The 25,310-nt window shown below is 39.2% G+C and overlaps 1 long non-coding RNA gene across 1 annotated transcript in view; it reads left to right on the top strand.

The window, feature by feature from the left end:
• The window catches only part of LOC114616271, a 78,925-nt gene extending 54,363 nt beyond the window's left edge, over positions 1-24,562 (top strand). Inside the window, exon 2 of the long non-coding RNA XR_003710616.1 lies at positions 22,860-24,562. This is a non-coding gene — a long non-coding RNA (uncharacterized LOC114616271). The remainder of the gene's footprint in view (positions 1-22,859) is intronic.
• The last annotated feature ends 748 nt before the right edge of the window (positions 24,563-25,310 follow it).

The raw sequence follows: 25,310 nt of genomic DNA, 5'->3' as shown, positions 1-25,310 counted from the left end.
TCTCTCTCTCTCTCTCTCTCTCTCTCTCTCTCTCTCTCTCTCTCTCTCTCTCTCTCTCTTTTGAGACAGGGTTACAGTATGTAGACCAGGAGAGTACTTGAATTTGTTTAAACTCAAACCTTTTTACATAAAGACAAAATAAAACCTAAGTAAAAAGAAAACAAAAAAAATCTCGAAAGGGGGAGGAACAAATGAAGTCATTTTTGTCATGATTTGGTATGTGGAGACATCCTTCAAAAACTTGTTTTTAGTTTGAGATGAAGAAAAAAGGAGAAGGACAAATCAGTAAGTTTAACATAACACATCCTTATTCAAGGCACGAGTTGTGTAGGGGCATGCATAAACATAATAAAAAGGTTCCTAACATTTGAATCGTGTGCAGAATCTGGTATAGGAAGATAAATGGAAGCTCACTGGAGTGCTACGAATGCTGTCATGGAGAATGATAGATGATAGCCTTGCTTTTGGCTTCAAAGAAGTGCATTTATTAAGCATGTGGCAAGCGAAAGTAAGGGATAGCTAGCAAGCAGCAGATATATAGATGCAGAGACACCATCAAATTGGGCACTTGAACAACAGCTGACAGCAACGACTTCAGTAGCTGAACTGAGAAAGCAAGTAAATGCAGCATCAGCAAATCAAGTGATAACAACATCCAGCAGATCCAGTAAGATGGATGGATGATTAAGACAGTGAATGGCAACTCATCGAACAATTATTTACACAGCTATCACAAACAGCAGGAAATAGCTACTAAAATATTTTGAAGAAATGGGTTTTTTGTGGTTTTTGTTTTTTTCTTGAATAGTAAGCAAATAAAGAAGGCTATTCAAAAGTCTGTGGGCAGTGCAGTTCTCAACAATGTGAAATAGGTGTGAACAAAGGAAACCAAGGAAATACACTTCCTATTGTGATGGATGATGACTTGGAGTGGTGATATACTTCTTTGCATTTTTAAAATTCCAACTTCTCTATATTTGTCATTATATTTCTTTAATATCAGTTTCAAAGACATTGCTAATGATAAAAAACAACGTAGGACTTGGTCCCAGAATAAGTTTAATGAGTCCCAGCCATCCATACTTTGTTTTATTTCTTATTAAATTATTTTATTTATTTATATTCCAAATGTTGCCCCCTTCCTGATCCCCACCTCCCTGAGTTCTTCACTTTATTTTCCCTTCCCTTTGCCTCTGAGAGGGTGCTTCCCCAGCTACCCATATTTTAATGGCACTTTAAAAATTAATATTTGTATTTATGATTTGAAAACTACATATATGCATGCAGTGTGTTTTGATCTTATCTACCCCTCCTCCATGTTTCCTGAGAACCAACAGCTGGTCTCTCTTCCAGCCACTTTGTTTGCAGAAATCAATCTCAAATTCACCAGGAAACTCTGTCCCTGATGGCTAGATTTCATGCTCTATAAGGTCCTATGTAGGCTTCTGGGGGAGAAAAGACAGCAAAGGTCATAGGATTCTAATTAGATCTCTCTGCTTGTTTTTCCATCTTGTTCAGAAATAAGAGAATTGGCTTGGTTATTCAGCTTTTCATCTTATAAGATGGACATGCTGCCTATTGCACTAAAGAGGTGCCTTTGGTTGCTCGGTTTAATAAAAACAAACAAAATACTTCCCTCTTCTCTCTGGCTTTGAAATACTACAAAAGTTGGAGTATGTGCATGACTAGGAACTTAAAAGGCAGGGGCTGAAGGTGCTGTAAGTTTAAGAATACCCCAAACTTCTGTATTCTCAGCCTTCAGGGGCTGAGGCAGCATGATCACATGTTTGAGACCAACCTAGACTATGGAGAATATTCTAGGCCAACCAGGGCTATATAGCAAACACAAAACCAAAACAAACAATTATGTAATCAACAGATCCAGAAAGAGAAAGAACGTCATAAACAGCCATTAATAGATTATCTTAACACAGTTTTTCTCTTTTCTAATATGTCTTGTCCTTGAATCCTTATGAATAATGGTACTGACTGTGAGTCTGACATTTTATGAAAAACATTGCATTACTATAATTGTATTTCAAAGGCACAGTATCATTTAAATAGGCCCCTCTATATTATTCAGACACATTAGAGTATTATCAAGATTCAGTCTTTGAATAATAAAAACTTTCCTAGCATTACTCATCGTATTTAGTGTAGGCAGCTTCATTGTGACCATATTGCTAGCTTCTTTAAGTACATGAAATTGGGTTGTTTTTCTATGCTCTCGGTTTCCATGGCTACAGTGTTTTCTGAACTCCAAAGTGAGCTTGTGTGATTGCTTGAAACTGTGTTCATACTTTTTGATACTTCTTTTCTTAAAAAGTAAAATCTCCCACTGAGTGTGGGCTAGAGTTAGTGGTTTATGTTTAACATATATGCGGAGAAAGTGACCAAAGGTGCGTGACCCACCTAGACTAGATCATAAGAAGCGTTGCTGCATGCCCTTGATCTTTTAGATCACTCACTACCAGGGAAGCTGACTGGAAATCTGTGAATGGAGTCTAGCAACTCTAGGGAGAAACCCACATGATAGGGAATAAGGCCTCTTGACAACAGTTATGTAAGGAGACCAACCATCTTAGAAGCAGATCTTTTACCCTCGATCAATCTTTGGGCATCTGCAAGCATGCAGATGCCCTAACTCTACCCTCAGAAGAAACCCTGAGGCAAAGTTCCTAAACTGTCCCAACGTTTCTAACCCTCTGCAACTGAAATAATAATGCTGATTATTTTGAATCATCAAGTGCTAATGTGTTACATTGAGAACTCTGAAGGATTTCTCCTCCTTGTTAACTTGACTGGACTTGGAATCAACTAGACTTACCTCTAAGCATGTCTAGGAGGGCATTTGCTGAGACATTGAATGAAGGAGAGAAGACACATCCTGAATGTGAGCTGCACCATCCCTATGCACTGGGCTCTCAGACTGAATCAAAAGGACAAAAGAAGCTGAGCATCTTCATCCAGCTCACTGTTTTCTAGCTGCAGACACAACCTAAAGAGCTACAGCACGATCCTGCTGCTATGCCATCTCCGCCATGATGGACAGGACTTTCAAAGCATTAGTCCACATAAAGCCTCCCTCCTTTAAGTTTCTTCTTGTCACTATTTGTCATAGCAAGGGGAAAGGTAAGTTGTCTAATAACAAAACAGCTTATCACAGAATACGATCAATGGAAAACTACTTGGAAAGATTTCTAGACCAGTGGCTCTCAATCTGTAGGTCATAACTCCTTTGACAAACCTCTAGCACTCCCCCCAAATATTTACATTATGATTCATAACAGTGAGAAAGTTACAGTTATGAAGTAGCAACAAAACAATTGTATAGTTGGGGTCATCACAACATGAGGAACTGTATTAAAGAGTCACAGTGTTAGGAAAGTTGAGATCGGGAGCTCCACTGATCGAGAGTATACAGTAGACACATAATGGTAAGAAAACTAGATTCCACATTAAATTCTACAAACATAACAGGAGACATTATATTTGACATTGGGGAAATTGCTTAGCCTCACAGTTTTAATTTTTAAATGAAGTCTAATTATTAGGAGGCTGAAATATAATAACTAAAGTAGCTAACTCCTCAAAACCAATTCCTACTATTTTCATAGTGGTAGACTTTTGTCATTGGATTTTTTTTTCATACTTCATGATAAAGGTACTATATAGTGCCACAAAAGGTATAATCATTGCACCTGTGTAGAAAGCGGCATTTTCCCTGAGTTAGAAAAGTTAGAAACTTGACTAGGAGAAGCTCTCTATTTTATTTTTCTCCTCAAAGCTATTTTCATGAAAACCTTTTCAAAAAATTATGGTGCCACGGCTTATATTTGACTCAATGCCTATCATTAGTTTATTTTGAACACAAGATTTCAATACTAATAATTGACAAAAAGGAAACAGCTAGAGCCCCACAGTTCTGTGCCAGCATACTAAATGCTGGCAGCCATTTTGTTGAAAAGTTGAGTGATACAGCTTACCATGTATGCAATAGATTTATCCCACAGTGATTTTGTATCATTTATGTAAAAAAAAAAACTGTTACCATAAAACTTAATCAAAAACTATGTGGGCTCTCCTTTTTCTTAATTATATCTATTTCAACACTCATCAATTTTCTTGATTTCTTAAGCAATCAAGATAAACAAATCTAATTCCTATCTTCTGTATATTGTTCTGTCCCAGTGTTCTGAGAGCTATCAAGAGAATCAGCTCAAAGCCCACAATTTGGTAAGTTGACCAGTAATTTTCACAGCACAAATCTAGATAATTAATATAAAGCTGACACAACTATAGGACTGTGAGCAAGGCAGTTATTTCTGGCTTAAGGCTGCTCCACCTTGCTGCCAGTTTTCTTATATGCATAATCAAGGTCCTGGATCACTGTTGCTATGGCAACCATCACTATATATTACACTAAAATCTGGTATTGAAATGTACAAGAAGCACGAGGCATAAATTTTTCATATCTTTTCCAAGTTCATTTTTCATGGCTTCATGGAGCAATCCGACATGAAACATTTGAGTTCTCAGCATCATGAATATATATTCTCTCCCTTTGAGATATAGAACTAGCCCGTGTGACTGAAATAGCAATTCACCATCAAATGGATTTAATGTGTTGCGGGCAATTAGACTTTCTTTCAAAGCAAAGGGTGGAGATTGCATTTGGTGGTCTTCTATAGAGCTCATCTGCCTCTCTTGCTCCTTGGTATCATGAGAATTAGCCTTCCCATTCCAAATTGCTGTGAGAACAATGTGTGCGGATTGCAAATGAGGCGTGACATTTTTCCTTCTACTCAATAAGGAATAGATAAATGTTGAGATTCGTGTGCTCCTCTCTGTTTAATTCATATGACAAAGATAGGGGCTTCTTCATCGACGATTGATTGCTCCTCCTCTGCCCTTATTATAGCAGTTACTACATGATGGGCTTGGCACTTTGATGAGACACACTCTTCTCATTATTGGAGTCACTGGCATTAAAATAATGGGGGATAAGGATGTATATTAAAATTAAATACAGAGAACAAAAATGGATTTTAAAAATGTCTGAGCCCAGCAACCTCAGAGATGCAACCTGGAAAGAATTGTGCATTAAACACTAAGTGCTCATATAGGAGAGAGACCCACACCCATGGATCTGACACATTCAATTCCCAGCAGTGCTCCCCTTTCTCTATTGAGAGATTATATAACTTGAAATGTCATAACAAATGGAAGCAGAACACAGAGAAACCCTATTGCTTCTGGCCTGTTGTACATTTTTGCAAACATTTTTCTAGATGCAAAGTTGGCATTTACAAAAATTCTTATAATACCCATTAGCAAGACTGTAAAATAGTTTTAAGAATTTGTAAAAAAATTCAAATATTTGGAATTTGGGGGGTTTTGTTGTTGTCAGTTTGCTTTTTGAAGCAGACATACACTGTAGCCCTCTCTGACTGATCTTGAATTTATAGTACAGTCCCCCCTCCTCCATTCCCAGAGTACTTGGACTATAGACATTAACCCAACATGCCCAGATAGATTTAAATCAAAGATCTGCTTTTTTGACACCAAAGATGATTTTTTTGTAGCATCTTTTAGTTCTATGATTTCTTTTAATGGAAAGACCCTTCAATTCATTAAATGATGTTGTTAGCATATGGCTTAAAAAGAAGGATCTTGTTTTGCCCAATTTTTGTTTTCTTTTAAAAGCTGATCAGTTCTGGGATTAAATTCATGAACTTCAGAAAAAGAAATAAATTAAAATGTCTTTGAGCCAGAAAGATAAGACAGATGAGTGAGTTCCATTTAACCTACTTTGCTTTAGCTCAAATACTAAAAGCAAATTCCATCTACTCAAAGGTCTCCTTGAGTAGAGATCACAAATGGCAGACCATAGAGGACTTAGAAGTTCTCCAGAAGTCCATATAGAGGAAACTGCTTATTTTTATTTCTAAAATGGATGTGCAATGGAGGTGGAGAAAATGTCCCCCCACCTGGAGGACCAGTGTTTGGTTTTCCCCAGGAGGAGTCACCTGAATAAGCAGATCTTGCCTTCCTGCTCATTTTGTTAGCCCAGAGTCTCTGTCCCTGGTAAAAGGACACCTAGCCAACAAGGCAAGTCAGAGCAGATCAAGGTCTTCTCTAGACAGGCTATAACTTTTTTTTTTTTCATCATAGTTAAGAGTTTGATTTAGATGGAGAATAAGAAATAAAAACTAACCAACATTAAAAGCAGGATCTTAGAAATATTTTACACCTTAGAAATACACACGTTTTGATGACTAAGAAGAAATAAAATGGCATCCAACCATAATGAAAACATTACTTAAATTTTGTGAATCTTTTCTTTCTTAATTTTTCAACTATTATTATTATTGTTATTATTATTATTATTACTATTATTATTATATGTGATATAACAGGCGCATGTGTGCCACAGAGCACATGTTGAGGTCAGCGATCATCAGGCTCACAAGGCAACCACGTTAATCCATGGAGCCATCTTGCTGGACCTTTTTAGTTGGGCTTTGAGGCAAGGTGTTGTTAGCAAAGAATCCTTCATCCTTTCATGTGCTTGCTTTAGCAGAACATCCTTTCACCTGTGTCTGCTTCAGCTAAACGTTCCTTCATGTGTTTGCCCTAGCAAAACACCATCCAACTGACTTACCAAAGAAGCCTTAAATTTCCACTTCAGCAAGGTGTCATGGACTCCAGACTGGCCTCAAACTCGCTATGTTGTTGAGGATGACTTTGAACTTAGGATCCTTCAACTTCTACCTCCTCAGCACTGGAATTACAGGGGTGTGTCTTCATGATTATTTTTCCGTGGTGCTGGCAACTGAGCCTAGGGCTTCATCTTGCTCACACTAGACATTGTGCCAGATATGGATGCAAAAATTAAAACAAAATAAATGATCTCATAGTGTATTCATGTACCTTGTATGCATGTTTGGAAACGTATAATTAATATACACCAAAAAGGAAGGAATTTATATTCCGCCCTAATCCCCTGAATATATATATATATATATTTTACAGGGACCATAAGATGGCTCAGTGGATTAATGTGCTTGCCACCAAGCATGATAACCTTTATCTGATCCCTGGGATCCAAACAGTTAGAGAAAACAAACTTCGGAAAGTTATTCCTTGATCTCTACACATGTACTCCAGTAATGTGTAAGCATGCACACACAAATACCTAACAAATGAATACAATAATAATTTTTAAAGAAGCTTCAAGAAAGAAAGCAAAGAGAGATACAAATGAGAGAAACAAGTGTTAAGTGCTTCTTGAGGAAGTGTCCTCCAGGAGTGCAGAGGTGGTCAAAAATGTGTCTCAGGATGTCCTTTAGTAACATGCTTTATTTCTAGTTATTGTTACTGGGAGTGTTGCCTGCTGCTCACTTGCTGCCGCTATCCTTTTGCCAAGGATGCTTCCCTGATTAAGGTTATACCTCCTCTCTGGATTCTAAAGGTGTAGCCCATGCAAATAGACTGTGGCCTCTGTCAACAAAGTTCTTTGCAGTTCCATTCTTTCCCTCTTATAGGCACGGATCCTGGCAAACTTCCTGCGCACACTTCTCCATTAGAGGGTAATCTAGGGAACAAAACTGGCCCAGGATCTAATCAACCAATTCATAGGCTCGAAAGGCTGAAATGTGCAGCACATTTGGTAGAACGTTATTCGAAAGTTTCAGTGACATCAGCTAAAGCTGCTGTGATTATGTAACACCGGGAGGGATGTCCACATGTTTATTTACAATGAGCCTTGTGAAAAGCAAGACACCACCACTTCTCTGTAGCCAACCATTTGTAAAAAGTCAAATCATCATATTCAGCATGAAGTCAGAATAAAGAGTCACCGTTGATGATTCAAGTGTATATTGGCAGGAGGCAAAGACAGAAGAAACTTTCAGAGTTGCAGTGAGGATGACTGTGATGCTGAAGGGAGTGTGAACTAATGTAATAGTCCAGGTAGGGCTCTGGTGAGAGACTAACCTAGGGAACTGTTGTCAAAGGATAGATGGAGATAGATCTCCAACTCACTGGAAACTAAGCACGATGACTTTCCTAATACATCCTGCAATTCAGATCACTTCCATTGCATTTGAAGTTCTCACTGACATAATTCAAATGATCTAAAACAACAACAAATCACTATTCCGTGGACTGTCAGTGTTGTATGACTACTGCTCTATCAAATTTGATAGTCCATAGACTTTTGATTCATCATGAAACTGAACTTTGCACTGGCAACATTCTTTTCTTCTGAGGATTTGTGGATGGGAACCTCTGAAAAAGTGGCTACAATGTACTTTGGTGAAGATGAAAAATGGTGTAGGACTTGTGCATTATCAATGTAAAAACAAAAAACAACATCATCAACAACAACAACAACAACAAAAAAAACAAACATTGCCCTAGTGACCAAAAAGGAGCAGATACTTCAAGTTGGGTCACTTTTTCCCCACAGCTGTTTATAGAAGTTTTTCACAATTGTCAAAATTAGAAGTAATTAAGAAAGCTTTCTATAAATGGGTATATAACTACATTGTTAATTATCCAGAGAAGAAAATATTATTCAGGCTCACACATAGCTCACTCGAAACCATCATATGAATATTGCTCTCAGTAATCAGACACAAATGTTTGGTCTAAGGTGATGAAGTGGATATTCCATGATCATGTTAGTTTTTCCTGGAGAAATTAAAATGGATGTATATTTACTCCCAGAAAGGGCACTGAAAGGCAGGCCAAAGTAACAATTTCACCCCAAGTGTAGCTTCTTGAACCAATGAAATTGTTGGGTTTACTTATAAGATCATGAGTGAATGGTTACTTATAGAACCATGGGAGATCTCAAAAATGCTATCTCTTCATAAAATCTCACCCCATTCCAAATAATGACCTGAATGAAGCTACATCATGAAGTCTCACTTCGTGTTAACCCTCTACTTCACCTACATTCTAGCATCAGCCAAGATAACTTGTAGTGAGGTGACAGCAGGCAGGGTACAAGGTTGGAATCCCTTGTGAGTGTCCTGGGACCATTCTGCCCCTTCTTTGACTAGGGTATGTCAATAGTGCTATATAGCTTACTTTGAGGTTGTTATGACAAAATACTAAACAATAGCAACCTAAGGTATGGTTTATTTTGGTTTACAGCATGAGAGGACGACAGTCCAACGTGGGGCAAGGATAGGAATGTCAGGAGGACTATGAGGCAGCTAGATTCATTGCATCTGAAGTCAGGAAGCCAAAAGCAATTCATGTTGTTTCTTGGATGTTTTTCTCCTTTCATCCACTCTAGGACCTCAGTACATGGAATGGTGCCACCCACATTTAAGGTATATTTTCCCACCTTAATTTGCTTGATATATAAACTCTCACATGCATGCCGAGAAGTTTGTCTCTCGGGTGATTCTAAATAATGTCAACTTGACAATGCTATTATAAGCCTCACTATCATTGCCATGCATTTTGCTACCGCATAATATTGTGGTACTTGTTCTGTTGTCATGGCAACCTGGCCAATGTTATTTCCAATACAAGGTCAAGATAGGACAATCATGTAATGCTCCAGTAAAAAGCCGTACTACATCATTGACAAAGAGGTTTGAGGATTAGGAATGAATAAGAGCAAAATATAAGAGTATAATACCCTATGTATGCAACACACACACACATGCACACACACACACACACTTGGGAAAATGACATAATGAAAATATTTATTTTGCATGCTATCTTAAAATATCAATACATAAAATGTGATATAAGAAAATTAGATTAACAATAAATACTCATTAGATGTCTTTTAGTGAAAAAACTGTCTTTCAGGTATGTTTAAGATACTTTATTGAGACAATAAAGAAAACAAAAATTAATCATACTTGGTTAATGATGTCTTATCACTCTGTAGAAATAGACCAAGAAGTGATGTCTAGACCGGAGACCTCCAAACACCTATCTTTCCTTTATCTCAGTTTTTCAGGCCTCAACATAACATACTGAGTCAGCAATGATTTCAAATTGAAAATGTACCCAAATAAAAGACAAAGGATTTCTCCCTTTTCCGGAACGTATCATCAGAGGAAAAACAATGTGGGTTGCCACAAAAGCAAAGAGAAAATCTGAGCTAAAAGGTGATGTGCAGAGGAGGAGGGTCATTTTTAAAGCAAGGTTTTATTACTCACTGTGTCTGGCTTTGTTGACTTGAAGTTTCCTGACACAAAAGAACAATCTTAGAGGCATGATGAGTCTTGAAGGAAAAGCACATATTATATTAAATGAGAAGGATAGAAGGTATGCTTTGAAACAGGCTGCTCTTACTAAGAAGCATTGACTGTTCTCTTTGGATTCACAGCATCCTAAAGCAATAAGAAAGCCTGGCATCACTGTTGTGATTTTAATATGCTTGGCCCATAGAGAATGGGACTGTTAGGAAATATGGCCTTGTTGGAGGAAGTGTGTTACTGTGGGGTTGGGCTTTGGAGATCTCCTCCTATTCTCAGGCTCCACCCATTGCTGAAGAGAGCTTCCTCCTAGCTGCCTGAGGATGCCAGTCTTCTCCTGGCTACCTTCAGATGATGTAGCACTCTTAGCTACTTCTCCAGCACCATGTCTGCTTGCATGTAAGAGTTGCCTTGGTCATGTTGTCTCTTCATAGCAATGGAAATCCTAAGACAGCGGTCTTTGCTTTGTTGTTGCTTCTTTTACTATGGCTGAAGAAACAGAGATGAATCATAGTCTGAAACATTTGCACTGGAATCACCTTAGATACTGCAATAGCAGAACCTTACAGGGTAAGATAGCCTCTTCATTTTCTGGAGATGGAACAAATCATCTGCGATGGAAAGACTGAGTCCTGGAGCAAAAGAGATAATCTTCTAGTAACCCGACTGATCCTCCCAAAGATAGCAGTTTGAAGGGCTTCTTTGGAAGAGCTTGCTGAGCCAGATCTGAGCATCCTCAACCAGACCACATCTTGAACAAGACTGCTTCAGTATACATGCCTTGCAATTGTTGCTTCAATTCTTCCTTTGCTTAAACTGAAAACTCATGTTAATGCCCTGAAGACAGATGTGGGGTCACGAGATCCCTTTATTTATTCCTCTTTCCAATATGGCCACATCGACTATGTCTTCTTTCTCTGCCTTTCACAATAACCTATCTCTTCAATTTATGTATTGGGAACAGTAGCAAAGCTCAGCTTGTTGGGGTTACTGGGACCCAGGCTTTATCCTCATAACTCCAGTTACCTCTTCACTCTGTAATGGGAAAAGCTTTTTCTTAGGAGGAAAAAAACCCATCATACAGATTCTGCCTATATTGGGTACATATGGCAGTGAGAAGAAAAAGCCAAATGAGGTCACAGAAAACCAAGCACATTTGTCAGCAGGCCCAGAAATCACTGTAGGTGACAAACTGCCAGTTTGATTCTCTTTTTCCTCTGTACTGAAGTAAGTAATAAACTTGAACTTGGAACTGCATGTTCTTTTGTCCCCAGGATTATTTCCTTAGAGGAAATTAGATAGTTAGAGGTGCTATTTAGTAGAGAAGTTTGACCAATAGAGTCAAACCTAAGGAAAAGACAAAGAAAGAATGTAGGGGAATGAGTCTTTGAAGGAACAACATTGTTTTGAGGACAGTGCTGAACTCAACCAAATTTTCTATTTGAAACAACTGCATGCCTTGCCTTTTGGCATTTCACTGCATTCTTGCTTATCCCAGAACTTTTAGATTAAATTGGAGCTTTCTGCTTTTCTTTTCTTGCTTTCTGTTGTGTGTTTAAATACAGGAATGTGCCCTTCTTTCTCATAACCAGTAAGCGTGTAAAAAATAAAACCCACAGACCATTTATTGGAGTCTTGCTATTGGAGGGAAAGCTAACTCTATTCCTTGTACCCAAAGTGTGGTCCATGGACCAGCTACATCAGCATCATCTGGGAGCTTGTGGGAAAGGCACCATTTCTGCCCATACCCTGGACTTGCTGAATCAGAATCTGCTGTTTAACAAGTTCTCTACTGATTCATGTACACATTACTGGTTCATCAACATGGGTTAGTCTTAGTGGTTCTCAAAGCTGAGTGTTCAGCGAAGTCATATGAGGCAATTGACTAGTTAGACTATAGATTGCAGAGGTGGCACCTTCAGTTTCTGACAAACTAGGTCTGAAATGGGACCTGAAATTTTCTATGTCGAACATGTTCCCAGGTGATTCTGATAAACTGGGGCCCACACGCAAAGAAATCTTGCTTTAATTTACTCCCCTCACTTCTTAAGTATCTCCAATACTCCCAATTCATTGTCTCTGTTCATTTTTGTCAACTTGACACATTGGAGAAGAAATAACTTCAACTGAGAAAAAAATCCCCGATAGATTCACCTGTGGGGCATTCTTTTGATTAAAGATTACTGTGGGCGAGCCCAGGTCACTGTGAGCAGTGATACCCTTGGGCAGTGGTCCCAGGTTGTATAAGAAAGCAGATTGAAGCATGCACAGGGCCTGCATGAGTCTACACTAAATCCTCTGTATATATATTATAACTTCAAGTTTAGTGTTTTTATGAGATTCCTGAGTGTACAAATCAGTGGGTCTCGATTCTTGTGTCTTCTGGGTTCTTTTTTCCTGATGGTTTGTCTTGTCCAATTTCAATATGATAATTTTTGCTTTATTATTTATTTATTTATTTATTTACATCTCACACTGCTCTCCCTCCTTGTCTCCCCCTCTGAGAGTCCCTCTGCTGATTTTCCCTCTCCTTCTCTTCTGAGAGGTTGGGGACCCTCTTGAGTATTCCCCCACCCTGACATATCAAGTCTCTGTCAGATTAGGTGCATTCTCTCACACTGAGGCCAGACCAGGCAGCCATGGAGACTGAGCTGAACGGCTGCTAGCTATATTTGTGTCCGGAGGGGCCTAGTTCCAGCCTGTGTATGTTCTTTGTTTGGTGGCTCAGTCTCTGAGAGCTCCCAGGGGTTCAGGTTAGTTGACTCTGTTGGTCTTCCTGCGGGGCTCCCATCCCCTTCAGGGCCTTAAATCCTTCCCTCAATTCCTCCATAAGAGTTTCCTATCTCCATCCAAGGTTTGGCTGTGGGTATCTGCATGTGTTTCAGTCAGCTGCTGGATAGAACCTCTCAGAGGGCAGTTATGCTAGGTTCCTGTCTTCAACCATAACAGAGTATCATTAATAATGTCAGCATGTTGGTGCTTGCCTATGGAATGGGTCTCAAGTTGGGCCAGTTCTTAGTTGGCCATTCCTTCAGTCTCTGCTCCATCTTTGTCTATGTGTTTTCCTTTAGACAGGACAAATTTGGGGTCAAAAGTTTTGTGGGTGAGTTGGTGTTCATATCCCTCCAGTGGGAGTCCTGCCTGGCTACAGGAGGTGGCTACTTCAGGATGCACGCCACCACTGTTTGGCATCTCAGCTAAGCTCACCCAGATCGACTTTTAGGAGCCTCCCCATCCCAGGCTGCTGGGACTTCCTAGAAATTACCCCACCCCAACCCCTGACAACTGCAGATTTCCATTCATTCTTCTGGTACTCTGACCTCTCTTCTGTCTCTCCCCATGCCTGATTTTACCCCTCATTCCAGTCCTCCTTCCCTCCCCCACCTAGTTCCTTCCCTCCCTCCCTCCGTCTCCTATGACTATTTTGTATCCTCTTCTAAGTGCGATTGAAGCATCCTCACTTGTGCCTTCCTTCTTTTTTTAATTTCTTTGGATCTGTGGGGTATATCATGGGTATTCTGTACTTTTTGGCTAATATCCATACCATCCATATCATTTTGGGTCTGGGTTACCTCACTCAGGATGATATTTTCTAGTTCCATCAATTTGCCTGCAAAATTCATGATGTCCTCGTTTTAATAGCTGTATAGTACTCCATTGTGTAAATGAACCAACCACCTTTTCTGTATCTATTTTTCAGTTGAAGGACATTTGGACTCCTTCCAGTTTCTGACTATTTCGAATAAGGCTGCTATGAACATAGTGGAGCACTTGTCCTTCTGGGATGGTGGAGCATCTTTTGGGTATATGCCCAAGAGTGGTATAGCTGGGTCTTCAGGTAAATGCTATGTCCAATTTTCTGAGGAACCGCCAGACTGGTTTCCAGAGTGGTTACACCAGCTTGCAATCCCACCAACAGTGGAGGAGTGTTCCTCTTTCTCCACATCCTCGCCAACATCTGCTGTCACCTGAGTTTTTGATCTTAGCCATTCTGACTAGTTTGAGGTGAAATCTCAGGGTCAATTTTAACTTGCATTTCCCTGATAACTAAGAATGTTGCTTTATCTTCTTATATTTTACATTTTTTTAAATGAATGAAGAATGAATGAATAAATGAAAACTTAGCCACTAGGGCAGAGGTTAACAATTGAACTGTCATTTATACCTGCGGGGAGAGGGAAAAAATCAATTTTCTCCAATGGAGCAACACTGAGTGTATCAGCAACCAGTCCAGGGCAGACCTCATGCTCAGTAGTTTATCAACATATAATAGACCCTGAGCTTTTGTGTGTATGTTTTTATTTGGTTTAGTTTGGTGGAGTTTTTTTGTTTTGTGTGTTGTTTCAGTTTGCTTTATTGCTTTTAGAGGGTCTTGTTGTATTGGAGTCTTACTTGTTTTGTTTTGGTTTGTTTTTTTAGAAAGAATTTAAAGATGGATGGGTAGGGAAGGAAGGACTACGGTGGAGAAGAATATGATCAAAGTATATTTAAATTTATAAAATGTCTTAAATAATAAAAATATAATTAAAAAAGAAAGAAGGAAAAATAAAAGAAAAAATGAAGGAAGAAGGGAGCGAGAAAGAATGGAAGAAAGAAAGAAAGAAAGAAAGAAAGAAAGAAAGAAAGAGGGAGAGGTGGAGGGAAAAAAGAGAAAGAAAGAAAGAAGAGAGAAAGGAAGAAAGGAAGAAAGGAAGAAAGGAAGAAAGGAAGAAAGAAAGAAAGAAAGAAAGAAAGAAAGAAAGAAAGAAAGAAAGAAAGAAAGAAGGAAGGGAAAGAAAGGAAAAGAAAGGAAAAGAAACCAAACTGAACACGCTACAAGGAGCAAGCCTGTAAGCAATGTTTCTCTATGGTCCTTGCTCCAGTTCCTGCCTGGAGTTCCTGTCCTAACTTGTCTCCATGATGGAGTGTGAACTGTGAGTTGTAAGAACATTTTCCTCCCCAGGCTGTTTTTTTGCACATGATAATTATCGCAGCAATAGAAAACTAGCTCTGACACTCACTAGCTATGGAACATCAGCATTCTCCCGACAGCCCCCAGTTTCCTTCTTTACCACAGTAAATTTTAGCCTTATCTGATTTTTTGAGAATTCTGTGAGATTTTATAAAAGCAAGTGCCTCGCCCACACCTGGCCCCAGACTGTGTTCTTCTGAGCTACAGGCCTCCTGTAGCAGCAGCCTAGGCTTGGAGCTTATGAGAAATGCAGTTTCAGGCCCCAACTCTTCCTGTGTGGTGAGAACCTGCATCTGCATACGACCTCCAAGTCTGAAGCGCGTGTGTCACTGTAACAACATTTTAAGTAGAGAGAAACGTCTTGAACACACAGTGACTCATTGCCTAGCTCATTCCGGGTGAGGTAAACCATGTCTCTAGTGTCACAGCAGACATTCCACACTTGACTCCCTGGATCCTCTTAGGAAGACCCTACTCTCACAAATTCCAGGCTTGGGTACAGGAGGTTATTTTCTATCTCAAACCAAAATGAACATCCCTACCCACACACAGGTTTGAAGAAAACAGTGAGATACCAATCACAGAGACCTCACATTCAAAATGGACTTGCCAACCAATTCAGCCTGAGAGAAAAGGCTTCGACAGATGCAGATTCAGTTCCGTGTCAGGCACTTACTTGCCCTGCCTCCATGAGAGCCTGGGTTCAGTCTCCAGGGCTTCTGACCTCATGATTTGCTTGCTTGATCTGCTCATTGCTTCTGCTTCCTACTCATGCCGAGGTTCTACTTGCCCTTTTGCCAGCAGGATAGCAGTAAGAAAAGGAAAACACAGGAACAAAGACCACACCGCCTGTAGACTTTCAGCGAGGGAAGAAAAGAGATCACCAAGTGTGCGCAGTGAGGAGAGAGCTGCTGGTTCCTGTCAGAACAAATGGTGCTGCTGAGTTCCCACCACAGAAGTCAGCCCCCTCAATGTTCTGGCATGTGATTCTTTGGGAACAAAGTGCCATTTTGGAGTCATTAGCATTTGTAGCTATTTTATTGTGTGAAGGAAATAAAACTGAATCCTTCCTGCGTGTTCTAATGAACAAAACAACACAGAAGCAACTTGAGTGAAGCTGGGGGAGCTGGGGGAGGGGCAGCAATGCCTATTTATGAACAGAGAAGACGAAAAATAGTTGGATAAGAATTTATGTGCTAATAAATAAAAATTCTGGAGGATCCTAGCAAGCCCACCATTCCTTTGTGAAGCACCACATAAGGACACAAACATTAGGCCAGTTTTTTCAGCCAACTTGCTCTTTGACCAATCTTCCACTGTGATATATGGAGTTTGTTTTCATTTCATTAAACTTCATACACCAGGATCACTTTCTTTCCTTGGGCCTGAAGAAGGCTGAGAAAACTGTAAACAAGCCATCATCCCAAATACCAGCTGTCAGATTTACACCATCCATTATAGTAGAAATCAATACAGTGGGGTTCGTTTGACAGCTGGAAGTTCAAGGATGGGAAGTAATTTATCCAAGGTTGTAACCAGTCCAACCTGGAGGAAGGCTGGAAAGTCTGAACCCCTTCTGCAGCTTCTTGATATAAAATGTGAACAGAAAAATTAAAAGTTCTTACCTGGTAAATGTAAAACTTTCCTGTCTTGGCTTTGTTAATAAGGTACTCTCCCCCAAATATCCAACAGTAAAGTCTCCTGAATACAACATCAACGTTGTTATGCCAATGGATGCAGAAGTAACTTTGGAGAAAACAGATTTCAGTCAGATCTTAATCAAAAGCTCACTTGTGAGAATTGGGTTTCCAGTCTAAGTCTGAGCAGAGAGCCCCTTTGGGTAATCCCATACTTCAACTCACTTAATGAATATGAACTTTGAGATATTTGCTTACTTCCTCCCTTCTAGATATGTCAAAATTCAACGAAATATGCGGAAAATCAAGTAGTAATTACCTGTAAAAAGGGAAGTGAAGTTAGGAGCTGGGAAGAAAAGGGCAAGAGAAAACTTTATAGAATGAAAGTAAAAATCTATTTTCATAGGAGTTTGGGTTAAGGTTGTGTGATAAACATCACCAAAATGTATTAGATGGTCATCTAAGATTTGTATGTTTCATTATATATGAATTGTAGCTGAAATACAATCACATATAATAGAAAGAATCAAGAAAATGTTTAGGACTTAATAGAATTAATAATTAAAATAGTAAAGTTGATTTTTATAAGTTTCTATCATCATCTTTACCAGTCACAGTATATAAACATCTTCAATCATTTCTGCATTAATGGAAGTTTCCAGAAGCTGAAATGTGTATGGAAAGAAGAGGACATATGTTCTTGGCCATTGTCTCAGTGGCACTGCCAGAAAACCAGGTCTTTGCCCTTGAATGGAAAAGGCTTCCTTCAGCAGTCAAGTATTATAGGCTGGCTGTGTGTATGGAGCGTGGGAGAGATGCCAACTTACAGGAACTCTGTAATTTATTTCTGAAGAGGCTCCTACAGAGCAGTCGAAATTTGGCATCTAAAGTTCGCTAATGTGTTCTTCCAAACAAATGTGGAAATGGGTCCAGAAGCGAGCAAGGAGGAAGAAAAGCCCCACTTCAGCATAAGATAAAGTGGGACTTTATGGTTTATGGGAAACAATTCCAAAGCATGCAGACAAAAAAAGAAATCATAATCTCAGCACTAGGGAGCTGTAGGCAAAATCAGGAGTTCAGGGTCCTTCCAAGCCATTTATCTAGCTCAAGGTCAGCTTAGAAGACATGATAACCTGTCTCAAGTTTACAAAAAAATAGAAGAAATTCCACTGACATTGAGTCATTTGGGGATTTTCTTTACTCTTCTGCTCCCACTTTCAATATTAGCCTGCTGTGGTTTGAGCATGTGCCCCCAACATTCCTCAATATGTCAGCTTTGACAGGTGGGACGCAAGAGTAGCGTTTGATCTCATGAATAGAGCAATGCCTCTCTTGAATTAGCTATCACGTGTTCAGGGAGTTCGAGTCTTGTTTCTTGCTCATCTAACTTTCCACTTTCTGCCATGAGTTGAAGCACTGGAAGACCCTCAGCAGTAGCCAAAAAAAAAAAAATGCTGGGACTATGTTCTTGGAAGTCCTTGTCTATTAAACTGTAAACCGAAATATACCTATCCCCTTTATAAATTACTCAACCTCAGATATTCTGTTATAGCCATAGAAAATAGAAATGACCTACCCCCCCCCAACTGACCATTTAAACGTTTTGAACTATTTCAAGCACAGAAATAGGAGACTAATATATCAAGAGCACATTTGTGATCCAAGCTTCTTTTTATAAGATTGAAAATGTATTTTACTTGGTGACTAGAAATATTAGTAATTAAATAGTTCAAGTGAATCTGTGGATTTTGCTGGTGTTTTTGTGTTCATATAAAATTTGCTCCTTTGACAGTTTCCTTCATCTTTCTGTTACATGTTCTTGGATGCAGATTTCTTTGAGGGTGATGAAAATGCTTTGAAATTAAGGATGTGATGGTCAATTTCAATCACCAACTTGATGAGATCCAGCATCACTTGGGAGAGAGATGAACTTCTGTGCATGCTTGTGGTGGATTCTCTTGATTAGGTTGATTGACATGGGAAGAAATTGCCACTATAGTTGGAACAGTTTAGTGGACTGAGATGCTAAATTATATTTTCAAAAGGAAAAAAAGTGTGGCTGAAAAAATGATTCAGTCATTAAGAGTATTTATCTGTTGCTCTTGTAGAGGAACTGGGTTTGATTCCCAGAACTCATGTCGGGCATCTCATAAACACCTGTAACTCCAGTTCCAGGAGATTGGAAATGTTATTCTGGCCTCTGTGGCCTCCTATACATACATAGCATACATTTACAAAGATGCATACACATACATACACATAAAACAAAATTTTAAAATATTAAAAAGTGGAGAAAGTGAACAGAGCACCAGCATGCATTGTTCTCTGCTTCCTGGGTCCAGATATAGAGAGATCATGTTCCCCAAGCTTTTGCTACTGTCACTTCCAGGCCATGATGGACCATGACTTGGAACGTCAAGCCAAAAGAAACCATTTCCCCATTAAGTTGTTTTTCTCAGAGTATTTTATTGCAGAAACAGGAAATACAACTGAAACAGGAGGATAGCTGTACAACACTGTAGATAAACTAAGGTCTGTGAAGTCTGTAGGAAAAAAGCTTAAAAGGTTAAAAGGTTAGGGCTGGGAGTTAGCTTGGTCAGTAAAATGCTTATTGTCCAAGCAGAAGTACTTGAGTTTGAGCAAGAGAATCAATGTGCAAAGGCTGGGTGTGGGGGTCCATGCTTCTGGTCCTAGTGCTGAGGAAGACAGTACTCAGGAAGAACATCATCCAAGATCATCCTCTGTCCCTGACCTCCACAGGTACACACAAGCACTTGCACACACACACACACACACACACACACACACACACACACACACACACACTCCTTAACAGCTGGACTTTATATTATGTGAGTTACAACTTAAGTTTTTAAAGAAAAGTTTCCAGCCAAGAAATGAGTGCTTGACTAGCCAAGCCTTCTGGTCTTTGCTTGGATTTATTGACTCTCTTCTCAGTCATATTTGCCCTGGTATGTTGGTACCTATGGCTCAAATCATGGTAGCCTTCTCTGAGGTGTCCAGAGTCATTGTGAAGCCTCACAACATGTATATCCATTTCCATGCATCAAATACAGAAATCTCATGTGTTTGTGTTACTTCCTGAGTTTGGAGCATCTTGTTTACATTGCACAGAGTAGGTCTTCTAAAGCCTTTCCACCTGAAGCATCATATTTTTTGTTTTGTCCTTTTGGCCTCTTTCCTAGATGCTCTACATTAACTATTTCAATGTATAACCCTTTCAAAATTGTGAACAAGATATAGATATATAAATAAAACAAATATAATTATATATATACACAATATAACAAAATCACATTCATGATTTGGTCTTGTCTGGTTTTGTTCTTGTTATGCTGTGTTGTTTTGTTTTAAAACAGGCTTTCTTTCTATACTCCTGGCTGTCCCAGAACTCACCCTGTAGACTGGGCTACCTCTGCCTCCCAAGTGCTGTGAGTAAAGGCATGAGCCACCGCACTCAGCTTGTCTGGTTTTGCTGTTGTTTGTTTGTTTGTTTGTTTGTTTGTTTCAGTTGTGGCTCTCAAAAGGTGAATTAGAGTATTTTGCAGTTCCCAAGGGACATTCAGCAATATCTAGAGATTACTTGGATGTTAAGACTTGAACAAAGCCAGTGGCATCTATCTAGTGGGCAAAGGGTAGAGACTCCAGTAAACGTCGAGCTATATACAGGACAACTCCCTCAACCCACCAGGAATTCGTATGTTAGCACCAAATGTCAATAGGGTGAGGCTGAACAACTCAGGATTACAGTATCATTGATATTATAGGAGAAAAATATCTCAAGTAAAAAACACTTAACAAGAGTAACAAAAATGTACTTAATCCAAGTTCCAAGTTTTATGTGACAAAAGCATCTTCAAAAATGAAGACCATTAGACTGATGGAAAACTGATTGTTTTTAATGCTTAGGTTTAGTGAAGAATGAAGAAATGTATGGAAATATGGTTGGATAGAGAGTCTTAATCTAAGGGCAGTGGGCTGAGTGGACCGAGTGGGGACATCTATCAAGGCCTGTCTGTTCAGATTATTCTTAAGCTGTTCTGCAGCATTCTGTCGGAATAAAACACTCTAAAGTGGAGAAGGGAAAGGGCTTTCTCAGAGGAGAAAGTTCTAGTTTGAACCACCTCTAAGAATACATGTTTCTAATTCAATTTAGGAAGTTAAAAATATGTAAAGATGGAAGACTTCAGAAAAATATCAGGTTTTTTTTTGTTTTTGTTTTTGATTTTTTGGGTTTGTTTTTGTTTTTGTTTTTGTTTTAGGTTTTTGATTTTTGGTTATTGGTTTTTCTTCTGTGGCTTTTCAAGCTCCTCCAGTCTCCAATCCTCCTCAGGATGCTGAAGTGTCAAATGCCAAGGTCTCATTTTTCTGAGCCTCCTTTGTCTAATTGAAAATATCATTAACTGCTCATTTTGAAGCATTATTATCAAGACAGCAGCAGTTCTCCCAGTCTCTGAGACACGTGATGCCAAATGCTGAAACTGCAAGTGGGAGAGCATTCTAGAACTCCCTAAGGAAATCAGGCTATCAGCTCTGTAATTTATTGACTATGTTTTATATGGCCCCAGACACATCACAGAGCTATAAAATGGAAATCAATTCTTCCATGTTCAGTAGTTTGAAACACATGCTCACTGGTCTTCCTAGTAGGAACAAGTAGAGAATGAGAATCATATTCAGAGAGCATCATGAGCATGATCTATAGGAAGGAAAAAGAAGAGAAAGCACATTATTCTTACCATTTGCTAATGTATTAGAGAGCAAAAAGTACATTAATTTCTTATCTGTGTGGTCTCTACCAAAAAAGTTCATTTACTGATTTTTTTAAACTAACCAGCTAACCTATTTATAGACGGTTATTCCTTTTGTCATGCAAAATTGACACTCACTGTGTAGCTCTACTTCGTGTTCCCTTTTTATGTAATAGTCTAATAGTGGTAAAAATATTTGATTCTTAAAGCAGGCACAACCTTGAGTAAGAATTGAATCACCCATTTTGGAAATCTTGTAACAGGTAGTTTTTGAAGCTAGCAAACACCCGTGTATGAAGCAAGTACAAGATCCTGTATTATCTTGCAGAGCCTGACTACAAACTACATTCACATTACTTTAGAAAAATACCATGGGGAAAACCCTGAAGGATTATCTGAGCTTGCTGGAAGTCCTCCCCAACTTCTCCAATTTATGCTAGCTGTAGGAAAATGTCACAATTAGTCGATGTCACATGGAACACGTTTTTTGACAACCCGATGATCATGAGGGATATAGGTTCATTATAGTTCTTCTACAATGAGTATACTAAATCCATTAGTATCTGCCCCTTCAGCAATATGCTTTCCAGCAGTAACATTAAAACAATCACATAAAAGAGTAGTGGTATTTGCTCACGGAAGATGTTCTGAAATGAAGTTCACATCTTTCTTCTAGGGACCTAGCTCAGGCTTTTTGCTATCAAAACACACTTTTGTGCAGCCACTGTGTCCGAGACTTCATATGCTTGTGACTAGAAGATTTTTGCTTTAATGAAAGATGACATTTTGAGAGGGACTTAAATAATACATATGAGAGTGGCTGGGAGGTTTTTGTATATGAACTGATTCTGTCTCCATGTGGGTGTGTGGAAACATCTGTTTCAAACCATTGTGGGAAGACGGGCCATAGGTTCACTCTCACCAAATGTTTGTTACACTGTCCTGACCTAAGAGAGGGCTTCTGGACTGGAAAGGAAACAGAAGTAGTCTTGGCATCATATCCCTTCACAAAACAAAACAAACCCCACATCCTTATACTGTTTGAAGGGTTTCTTCACAATATGAAAATTCTTCAAATTTCCCTCTTTTGTTTATTTTTTTAACCCCTCACCAGTTTCACCATAGTTCATATCTACGTGACTCGGGGCTCATTTGTCAACATTTAGAAACTGACACTGCTGCATTACAATGGGCTAAATCACCCACTTTATTTGAATTCCACCAGTTTCCCCACTAATGTTCTTTTCTTTGTTGTTCATTTTAGAATCCCATTCAAGATACCATGCTGCATTTACTTATCATTTTTCCTAGTCATCTGTGTCACCTTTTGATGACTGATGACTCTCCTCTGCATTTTGCCTAAGATAACAAGCATCACATTGGAATCTTATGAACTCTCCACCTTCAGGTCAAGTCCGTATTGTGGAAGACATCATGCACTTCATAAACAAAGTCAAAAGACCCCTGAGTTCAAATTGACCTGAATGCTTCCTCCCGGAGGACTAGATTTCAAGTCACCTGAAGGCGTCATCCAAGCTTCCAAAGGACAGAGGCTACCAAAAGTCCTACCAATCTGTGACAACTATGAACCATATCAATGGCAAGAATAGTATGAAAACCCTAAGGGGGTAACCGTGACATGCATAACATTGTGGTAAACGACAACTCTCTAATTATACTTAAGATCCATTTAACAAGAGGAAAACCATGTCTGGTACTAGAAACCTAACTAACTACTCAATGCTAGTAAAGTCATGGAGGAGAATCTGCAACCACTACTTTGCTTATCCAATACATTCTCTGTGATGGTTTGAAAGAAAATGGCCCCCACAGGCTTACAGGGAGTGCCACTGTTCGAAAGAATTAGGATGTATGGCCTTATTGGAGTACATGTAGTTTTGTTGGAGGAAATGTGTCATTTGGTGTGAGCTTGAAGTTTCAGATACTCAAACCAGGCCCAGTGGTTCTCTCCTCCTACTCCCTGCCACTCCAAATCTAAAACTCTTGGCCTCTTCTTCAGTCTCTTCTTCAGTATTATGTCTGCCTACAGTGCTGCCATGCTTCCTGATGTGATGATAATGGACTAAATCTCTAAACTATCCCCAATTAAATATTGTCTTTTGTAAGGGTTGCAACGGTCATGGTGTCTCTTCACAGCAACAGAAACTCTCACACAATCCCTGGCAATAATCTACGAGCATTTGTCTGTATACCCACAGATAAGTATAGTCCTCACCCCTCCTACTTCATCAAGGAACATTTTCTTTGAAACAGATGGAGACCACCGAGGAAAAGCACAACCAGTATCAAAATGCAGAGTTGTGGATCCCAGTCCCAATTGAATACAGCTATAAAATACTTGTACACCTAAGGGTCAGGGAACATTATGGAAGAGGGGGCCAGAAAGATTGTAAGAGCCAGAGGATAAAGGAGTTTGCTGTGAGATTATATGAAAAAAAAAAAAAACATTGACATCCATAAACTCTCACCAACATAACTGTCCAAACACAGTCTAAACAAAGATAAAATGATGGACATAGAATACTGAGTGGAGAAAAGCCCATGAGACCTAAACCATACAAAAAGAACTATAGACAATCAAGGAAGCTGGAAGTGGGAGAGGTGATCTTAACCCAGGGACGAGTACAATTGGTTCTCCATGGTAACCCATGGAAACATACATACAAGTACCACTCTACAGATTGAGCAGATTATATTTAGGAATATATATCCATACACACACACACACACACACACACACACACCACACACACACACACACACACACACACACACACAATATGAATGCAATAGAAATTATTGAAAAAAGTGCCCATGAATTTGAAATTTGAAGGAGAGTGTAGTGGAGTGTATGGGATGGTTTCAACAGAGGAAAAGGGAGAAATAGTTTAATTCTATTACAATCTCAAAAATAAAAACAATGATTTTTTTAAAGTCTCCACGAAACACGAAGTGTGGTGTTTTATGTTTCTCATTCTGGTACTTAGGACATGGAGGGAGGTGGGCACATGGGGGAATATCAGGAATCCAAAGTAATCTTTAGCTATATATCAAGTTTGTGGCCAACCTGAGATATGTAAGACTGTGTTTCAAAGAGAAAATAAATAAGAAAACCTGCTTCCTTCCAAGTGTGGTGACACACGCCTCTAATCCTAGCATTTGGGCTACAGGGATAAAAGGATCAGAAGTTCTAGGCTAGCTTCAGCTACATAGTAAGTTGAAGCAAGCTTGAAACTTGAACCTAGGCTACAGAAAGATGATGTCATAAAAATAAAACAAATAGAAACAACAAAAAAGGTGTCTCCAACCTCTCAACCATAACCATACAGCATGAGAGCTCCCTCAGTTAAAACAGTCAGTCAAAAGACCATCCTAGGTTATCAATTTTAAAATACAATTAAACTATCATCGGCCTTCCTTTTCATCCCTGCTTTTTCCTTCTTTCAACAGTTTCATGTATTCTGGGCTGGTTGTAAACTTTTAACAAAGGATGTTTCACACCTCCTGATACTCCAGACTCTGCCTCCTGACTGCTGCCATTACATGCTTGTCACTAGTTTATGTGGTGCTGGGAGTTAAACCCAGCACTTTATGTATGCTTGGCAAGCACTCTATCAACTAAACTATATCCCCAGAATAATCTAATGATTTCCTACTCCATGATTTCGTTGCTATTCTCATATAAAATGTTCGG

The sequence above is a fragment of the Grammomys surdaster genome, unplaced genomic scaffold (genome assembly GCF_004785775.1).
Source record: "Grammomys surdaster isolate TR1022 unplaced genomic scaffold, NIH_TR_1.0 131, whole genome shotgun sequence".
NCBI lineage: Eukaryota > Metazoa > Chordata > Mammalia > Rodentia > Muridae > Grammomys > Grammomys surdaster.
Note: the sequence above shows the minus strand (reverse complement) of the source record. Positions and strands in the feature narration are given on the sequence as shown.